This window comes from Gossypium arboreum, chromosome 7, assembly GCF_025698485.1.
Source record: "Gossypium arboreum isolate Shixiya-1 chromosome 7, ASM2569848v2, whole genome shotgun sequence".
Classification (NCBI taxonomy): Eukaryota; Viridiplantae; Streptophyta; class Magnoliopsida; order Malvales; family Malvaceae; genus Gossypium; species Gossypium arboreum.
This window is the reverse complement of record NC_069076.1, coordinates 91,236,058-91,245,272: the sequence shown is the minus strand read 5'-3', so window position 1 is coordinate 91,245,272 and position 9,215 is coordinate 91,236,058.

Below are 9,215 nucleotides of genomic sequence, written 5' to 3'. Positions count from 1 at the left end.
CACTGGAGCTCCCCATGGTGATGTACTAGGTTGTATAAACCCCAGGTCCAATAAGTCTTGCACTTGTACCTTCAGCTCCTTCAACTCAGTAGGTGACATTCGATAAGGAGGTATTGACACTGGATCTGTACCCCGGTCTACTTCAATCACAAATTCAACCTCCCGATCAAGAGGTAATCCAGGAAATTCTTCAAGAAACACATCAGGAAATTCACATACAGTTTGGATTTTACTGCATTGACTCTCAACTGAATCGGAATTAATAACATATGCTAAGAATGTAGCACATCCTTGATAAAAAAGCTTACTAGCTTTAATTGCTGAAATAACACGAACAATCCCAGTAGTCCGAATACCATTTACTTCAATCTGATCACCACTTTCATTCTTTAAAGTGAATTTCTTTTTATAATAGTCCAAAATTACACAATGTTCTGATAACCAGTCCATGCCTAGTATAATGTCAAAATCGCCAAATGGCATAATTAACAGATTGACACGTGATATTCGCGACAAGTTTTAAAAATTTATAATTAATCATTCTTGAAACTAACTATTATCACGATGAAGGCAAGTGTACCTATCGAACAGTAGTATAGCTTTAGCAAGACCGGATTGTCGAACCCAAAGGAACCAAGAGTACTAGTAAGTACTTTCTTTTTATTATCTAGCCTAAAAATTAAGGGATTTATGTATCTAAACTAATTAACTAACTAAGGGTGCACAGAGGGAAAATTGGGGAAAAGCTTTTAGGAAAACTCGATTGATTAAGACAATACGCAAGGAAAAATCCACCTAGACTTCACTTGTTATTTAACTCTGAATCAGATGATTTATTCATTTGACTTGATCTATAGAAATCCCTAAGTTATATTATTATCTCTCTTGAGACTAATAATGTCTAACCCTAGGTTGATTAATTAAAATTTCTTTCTAATTAACACCCTAGTGTTGCATTAACTCGAGCTATGATTCCCTTATTAGGTTTCACCCTAATCTGGCAAAATATTGTCACCCTATCTCTAGGTGTGCAATCAACTCCACTTAATTACGACAAATTTACTCTTAGACAGAGACTTTTGCTCCTCTGAATAAACGCATTAACTTGAATCAATATCCTGGAATATTAAAACAAGAATTAAGAACACAAAATTAAGAACAAGTCAAATATTTATTATACAATTCAGATAATAATAACAAGATTCGTCTTAGGTTTTATTCCCCTTAGGTATTTAGGGGGTTTAGTTCATAATTATGAAAGAAACATCTCAAAAGAATAAAGATAACAAAACATAAAGAAAACCCAAATCTTCTGAAGGAAATTGAAGGGAGATCTTCAGTCTTGACGATGAATCCGGCTTCTGAGATGGATCAATCAGCTTTCCTTGAGTAATTCCTTGCCTCCTACCCTTTGTGTCTCCTCACAGTGCCTCCTCAGGTGTTTAAATAGGCTTTAGAATGCCTAAGAGCCCTCAAAAGTGGCATTTTCCGGATAGGACTATACTTGGGCTAGACAAAGACACACCCGTGTGCGATTGCTTCAGACCATGGTTAAGGCTATTAAATAGGCATGGGCATGTGGTCTACCCGTGTGAGTAGTGCTTCGATTCTACCAAATGGACACGGCCGTGTGGCCTACTCGTGTGAGGAAGTTCAGGTAGTGTTGATTTCTCATGTTAGCCCATTTTCTTCATTTTTTTGCTCGTTTCTCGCTCTTTTTACTCTCTTATTCTCACTTAAGTATAAAACATGAAATTAAAGGATTAGGAGCGTCAAATTCACCAAATCTAAGGAGAAAGCATCCATAAATGTGCTAAGCATAGGATAAAAATATGTATAAATTACGGTTTATCACAAATCAATAGAAAAAATGTTATCCTGAATCATTAATAGACATCTTCGACATATCTGATTCACTAACATAGTTTGCCCCAATGGACTAGACACTTCTATTGTTGCTTTAGACAATTCAGGTTTTAAATTTCCCGTCTCAACCAGTTTTCTATTAACATATGAATGTGACGATCCTAGATCTATTAAAACATAAACAGGTTCTGAATGTAATAAGAATATACCTGTTACTACATCATGAGCATCCCCCTCGTCTCGAGTTCTTACAACATATGCTCTGGCCGGAGCTCTTACTTCAGATTACTGTGTAGCATTTTCACTAGCCTTTCTAATTCCACTTCTAGCAATTGAACCACTTCGGCTTAAACTTCGACCTCTGGAAACAGATTCAGATCTTTGTGATACCGTTGGTGCTACCTTACCAATTTTCGGACAATCCTTTACAAAATGATCAGTGGATCCACAACGGAAACTGTAACACCCCAAACCCGAGACCATCGCCGGTGTCGGACCCGAGGGGTTAACAAGCCAAGTTCACATGTTTTGCCCACCAATTTGACATTTCCAGTCAGGCTGGAAAACTGCGTCACTGTCACCTTAAAAATCATATCTCGAGTTTCAAAACTCGGAAACTGGTTTCGTAAATTTTCCCTGAATTTAGACTCATATATCCATCCATGGATTTATTTCTAGGATTTTTGGTCGGGCCAATTGGTACATTTTATTAGTTAAAGTTACCCATGTTACAGGGATCGACTGCTCTGACCTTCGCGCGGTATAACTTGAATATCTCTCTGTACAGGGCTTTAATGCTGGTGTCGTTTGTTTCTAATGAAACTAGACTCAAAATTGAATCTGTACATATAAGGTATGTCTCCTAATTCTTTTTGGATAATTTATAGTGAATTTTTAAAGTTGCGACAGGGAACCCAGAAACCATTCTGACCCTGTCTCACAATAGCTTTAATATCTCTTAACCTGTAACTCCTATGACCATTTCGTTTCTTCCATATGAAAATAGACTCATCAAGGTTCATTTACATAGCTTATTCACTATTTAATTCCATTCCTATGAATTTTGGTGATTTTTCACATTCACGCCACTACAGCTGGCAGCATCTGTTTTTAAGGTAGGGCTTACCTATTTGGTAGTCTCCATGAATCAACTAGTCTTGCCATACATAGGTTCATATATGATCATTTTAACCATGCCAATGGCTGATCATATGACCAACATTCCCATTTCCAAGCCATAGCCACATCATGACACCAAATATATACATACAAACCACAATTAGTCTAAGTTCATGCTTCCTTTTCGAGCCATTTTCGCATGGCCGTACATACTTACATTACAACATATTTAACAAACAAGAGGTAGTCCTATACATGCCATTTCAAGTTCAACCAAGAATTTATACCAAAATGGGGCTTGATAGTGTGGATGACTTGACTTCAACGATCCCGAATCCGATTGCTATCGAGCGAAATCTAGAAAACCGAGAGCCAAAGCAATGAGTAAGCATTTTATGCTTAGTAAGTCTCAAGGAATATAATCAACTCTAATTACAGCAATACATTCACATAGTTAAATGCATCATTTCATTAATGCACATTCACATAATCATACTTACTTCACCATCCCAACTCTTATGTTCATACACAAATAACGGCTTCATTAAGGCCGATAACTCGTTCCATCATAGGAGCGGATATTCACACGCTCTTACTCCTAGCGCATAAAGCACACACCGCACTTACCTTGTCATTGGGAAATTTCACAAGTGCATTAGCTGAAATTTTCCAGCAAGCTTATAATTTTCAAATCACATACCTTCTGAGTTTAACCGGATGTCGCTACTCGATCAATCACCTTCGGACATAGCCCGGTTATGGTAACCCGCACCAAGGCCTCACGGACTTAACCCGGATATCACGATTTGCACAAATGCCTTGGTCTTAGCCGGATAGAATGACTCGCACGAATGCCTTGGTCTTAGCCGGATGTAGCCACTAGCACAATTGCCTTCGGTCTTAACCCGGTTATAATTTCCAAGATAATTGTCTTCTGGCTTAGCCGGATATCAATCAATTTCTCATGCACACATACATCAATAATCATTGGACATACACATTTATTTTCGTTACTAAGGCTCAAACACAATTATAATCACTAACATAATCGCCTTGAACTTAGCCCGGGTATCATTCAATACTCATACACACATAAATCAATAATCAATACATCCATATTTCATTCCACATAATTCAAGTAAGGTCACTTCTTGAGGACTTACCTCGGATGTTGTCGAACGGCTTTTACGGCTATTCGATCACTTTTTCCTTCCCCTTGTCCAATTGTGGCCCTCTAAGCTCTTGAGCTAATTCAAACAAATTCAATTTATTAAAACCTCATTGTGCTAGCTTTTGGCCGAATATGACAAGGAGTTTAAATGGTCATATGGCCACCCTTTAGCTTGAATACACAATGGTCATGCACATTTTATACTACATCAAGCAATTCAATACAATTTATTCGAGCATCAAGGAAATGCTAAGGCCTTCAATAGGCTACCCAAGGCCGAATATTCATGTACATGTTGAGGTCAATTTTGCACTTAATACCTCACAAAAACAGCATGCAATTTACTAATTAATGCTTTGCACATTGTGGCCCAAAACTTATAATATAGCATCAAGCACTTATATGTGTGCTAGGCCGAATTGTGCTTGCAATTTCACAAGCATTCTTCCACATCTTCTTCTTTAAACCAATATATTCATCACTTAGTTCATAACCAAACATAATGTGCAATCATATATATGCATATATGAGCATGGCCGAATTTCAAGGTGTCCATAGCCATCCAAAACACAAATTTTAACTAACATGCAAGAAGCATGAATCATGCTCAAGAATGCATCATGGCCGAATATGACAATCATGCTCCTTTTCAACTTCAATCATGATAAAACAAAGAGAAAACTCAAAATCTTACTCAAGAGTAGACAATCCATCATTGCATGCATCATCATCAAGCTTCACACTTAGCATGCAATGGCTTTATCACCATAACAACTTTGGCCAAATACCATTTCCATGGCATAACAAAGATTTAAGCCATGGCTAACATGCACATCAAGTTAGCAACCAAAACATGCATGAAACTCCCAACACAACCTCATACATACCTTAATCTTGATGCAAATTTAGCCAAATCTCCTTCTAGATCTCTTCTAAACCAAGCATGAAGCAAAAATCCTCCCCCTTTTTCCTTAGTATTTTCGGCCAAGAAGTGAAAATGGATGAACAAAAATTTCCCCTCTCTTTTCCTCTACTCACGGCAACAAGGGGCATCCAAGCTCATCTTTCTCTTTTTTTTTTTTCATTTTTTTATGCTTATTTTTATTATAATACTTCCTACATAACTCACTAGCCAAACATGTTGGAAACATGTTTTCCCTTGCCCATCATGCCCACCTTGGCCGGCCACTATAGTCAAATTTGGGGAATTTGACATGCAAGGACAACATTTCCTAGTGTGCATCAATAGGCCACTTCCACATTTGCCTATCTCAATTCTAAATTTTCTCACACAAGTCCTTTCTAGTGAAATTCACCCTTATAACACTAAATCAATCATCATAAAATGTTATACATGAGCACACACATATTATAGGCATCAAAATAAATTTTTAATTATTTTTATGCCTCGGTTTTATGGTCCTGAGACCACCTTCCGACTAGGGTCAATTTTGGGTGTCACAACTCTCCCCACTTAAGAAATTTTCGTCCCGAAAATCTTACCGTAAATAGGTTTGGATATCGCTCTTTCATAGAGTTCTCGGTCTCCCAAGTAGCTTCTTCTATCCCGTGCTTGAGCCATAACACTTTTACTAGCGGAACCCGCTTGTTTCACAACTCTTTCACTTCTCGTGATAGGATACGAATCGGTTCTTCCTCATAACTCATATTAGCTTGAATTTCAATTTCGATGGACTAATCACGTGCGATGGATCGGATCTATAGCATCGAAGCATCAAACGTGAAAGACATCGTGAACCTTTTCGAGTTCGGGGCAAAATCAAACGATATGCCACCGGATCGACTCGCTTTCGGATATCTCATATGGCCCAACGAACCTCGGGCTCAACTTGCCCTTACTAGAATCGAGTATCTTTTTCCAAGGCGATACCTTGAGAAACACTTTATCACCCACGATACTCGATATCCTTACGCTTCAGTCCGCGCACGACTTCGACGATCGGAGGCTATCTTGAGACTTTCACGGATTACTTTCACTTTCTGCTCAGCATCCCTAATCAAATCCACCCGAAAATCTTGCTTTCACCGAGCTCGGTCCAAAACAATGGTGCACGGCATTTACGACCGTACAAGGCCTCGTAGGGTGCCATCTTAATACTTGATTGAAAGTGTTGTTGTGCGAATTCAATCAACAAGCAAATACCGCTCCCATGAACCACTAAACTCGAGGACGCAACATCTTAACATATCCTCAAGTATCCGAATTATCCGCTCGGATTGACCATCGGTTTGGGGGTGAAAGGCGGTCTTGAAATGCAACTTGGTACCCAAAGCTTCTTGCAACTTTTTCCAAAATCGTGAGGTAAATCTCGGATCTCTATCCGACACGATGGAAATAGGCACCGTGTAATCTCACAACTGAGAAACGTACAATTCAGCTAATTTGTCCATGGAAAAATCCGTGCGTATGGGGACAAAGTGGGCCGACTTAGTCAATCGATCTACCACGACCCAAACCGCATCCTTCTTACTTGTCGACAATGGCGATCGGATACAAAGTCCATTGTGACTCGATCCCATTTCCACTCGGGTATCGTGATTGGTCAAGTAATCTCAAGACACCGATGTTCCGCTTTCACTTGTTGACATATTAGACATCTCAAACAAAGTCGGAGATGTCTCGCTTCATACCATGCCACCAAAATCGACGTTTCAATTCATTGTACATCTTCGTACTCCGGGTGGATTGCCATTCGGCTACAATGGGCTTCATTCGAATTATCGAAATGAGTTCAATTCTTTGGGACACAGACGACTTTTGAACCTCAAACAATCGTCATCGTCGATTTGAAACTCCGAATCCTTGTTGAACACACTCACCCGCTTTTGCACCAACTCGTCGTCGACTTTCGAGCTTCTCGAATTTGATGTATCAATAGTGGTTTGGCTTTCAATTCAGCTACTAACACACTATCGGATCAAAGCAGACAAGTGCACGCTCATCGCTCGTAAAAGCGAATAATGATTTACGACTCAAGGCATCCGCAACCACATTCGCCTTTCCGGGTGATAGTCAATGACCAGCTCGTAATCCTTTAATGTACTCGAGCCAACGTCTTTGTCGCAGATTTAAGTCTCTTTGGATCATCAAATATTTGAGACTTTTGTGATCCGAGTATACATGGCACCTTTCACCAAATAAGTAATGTCGCCAAATCTTTAAGGCGAATACGATGGCGGCCAATTCGAGATCATGAGTCGGATAATTTTTCTCATGTGGCTTTAATTGCCTCGACGCATAGGCCACAACTCGACCTTCTTGCATTAATACGCAACCTAACCCAAGTAGAGAGGCGTCGCTATAGATGACAAACTCTTTGCTTGGGACTCGGGTTGCACTAGAATTGGGGTTTCATCAAATAAGTTTTCAGTTGATCGAAACTTTTTGGCATTTCTCCGTCCATTCGAACTTAACATCCTTTTGGAGTAGCCGTCATCGGCGTGGCTATCGTTGAGAAGCCTTTACAAATCGTCGGTAATAACCTAAGAAGCCCTAAAAGCTCGAACCTCAAGAATATTTCTGAGGCTTCCAATTAAGTATGGCTGAAATTTTATTGGTCGACTCGAATACCCGATGCGATACCACATGACCCAAAAGCTAACCTCTCTTAACCGTAACTCACACTTTTTGAACTTAGCATATAACCGCTTGTCCGTAAAATTTGCGGCACTAACCGCAGTGTTCAAAGATGTTCGGTCTCATTTCTTGAATAGACCAAGATGTCATCAATGAACATGACTACGAATCGATCCAAATATGGTCTAAAGATCCGATTCATTAAATCCATAAATACCGCGAGGGCATTAGTGAGCCCAAACGGCATCACTAGGAACTCATAGTGACTATATCTCGCTCAAGGCGTCTTGGGCACGTCCAATCTCGGATTCGCAATTGATAGTAGCCCGATCTCAAATCTATTTTGAGAACACCGAGGCTCCTTCGATTGATCGAACAAGTCGTCAATACGTGGCAACGGATATTTGTTCTTTATCGTCGCTTTATTAAGTCGACGATAGTCGATGCACAATCGCATGGTTCCATCCTTCTTCTTCACGAACAACACCCGGCACACCCAAGGCGAAAAACTCGGGCGAGCAAAACCTCTATCCACCAATTCTTGCAACCGAGCTTTCAACTCCTTTAATTCGTTGGTGCCATACGATCACGGAGCTATCGAAATTGAGTGGTACCAGTACCAATTCGATGCCAAATTCTATTTCCGAACGGTGGTAAACCCGCAATTCTTCTGGGAAAACATCCGGTATTCACAAACCACGGGCGCAGATTCGGGTTTCTTCTCGATTCCTTGTCATCGAGCACGACGCAAGGTACGCCGCACCCTTTTCTTACATATTTCGGGCCAACATCGCGATATTACGGTGGCAACCGCTTTAAGTCCGTAGACTTAACCCGAATTATCTCGTTATTCGCGCACCTCAAATCGATAGTCTTGCTCTTGCAATTTACAACCGCATCGTGCATGGTCAACCAATCCAAACCAAGAATAACATCGAACTCATCGAGCGGCAAAAGCATTAAGTCCGCCGGAAAACAAGAACCTCGGAACACTAGGGACTTTTCTTGCACACCTTGTTAACAAGCACGTAATGACCCAAGGGGTTTGACACCGAATTACAAACTCGATGAGACTCAATAGGCAAAGTCTTCTTTGGATGCTAAGGTTTCACATATATATGAATGAGTAGAACCGGGGTCAATCAAAGCAATCACATTTGTATTGAAAAGAGTGAAAGTACCGGTAATGACATCCGAGAGGCGGCATCCTCACGTCGCGGCGATGGCATAAGTCCTTGCAGAGCACGAGCCTCAGATCGATGGTAGCATCTCTAGATCCTCTCGACCGCCATCGACATTGCCCATATTTCTAGGTGGCCTACCTCGGCAATGGTAGCACCGGGTTTCCACTCGACTCACATTCTGTTCAAGCATCCTCGGGCAATCCTTCATAAAGTGGTCGGCCGATCCACACTTATAGCGGAGCGATCACGAAACCAACAGCTCCCCGAATGCTATTTG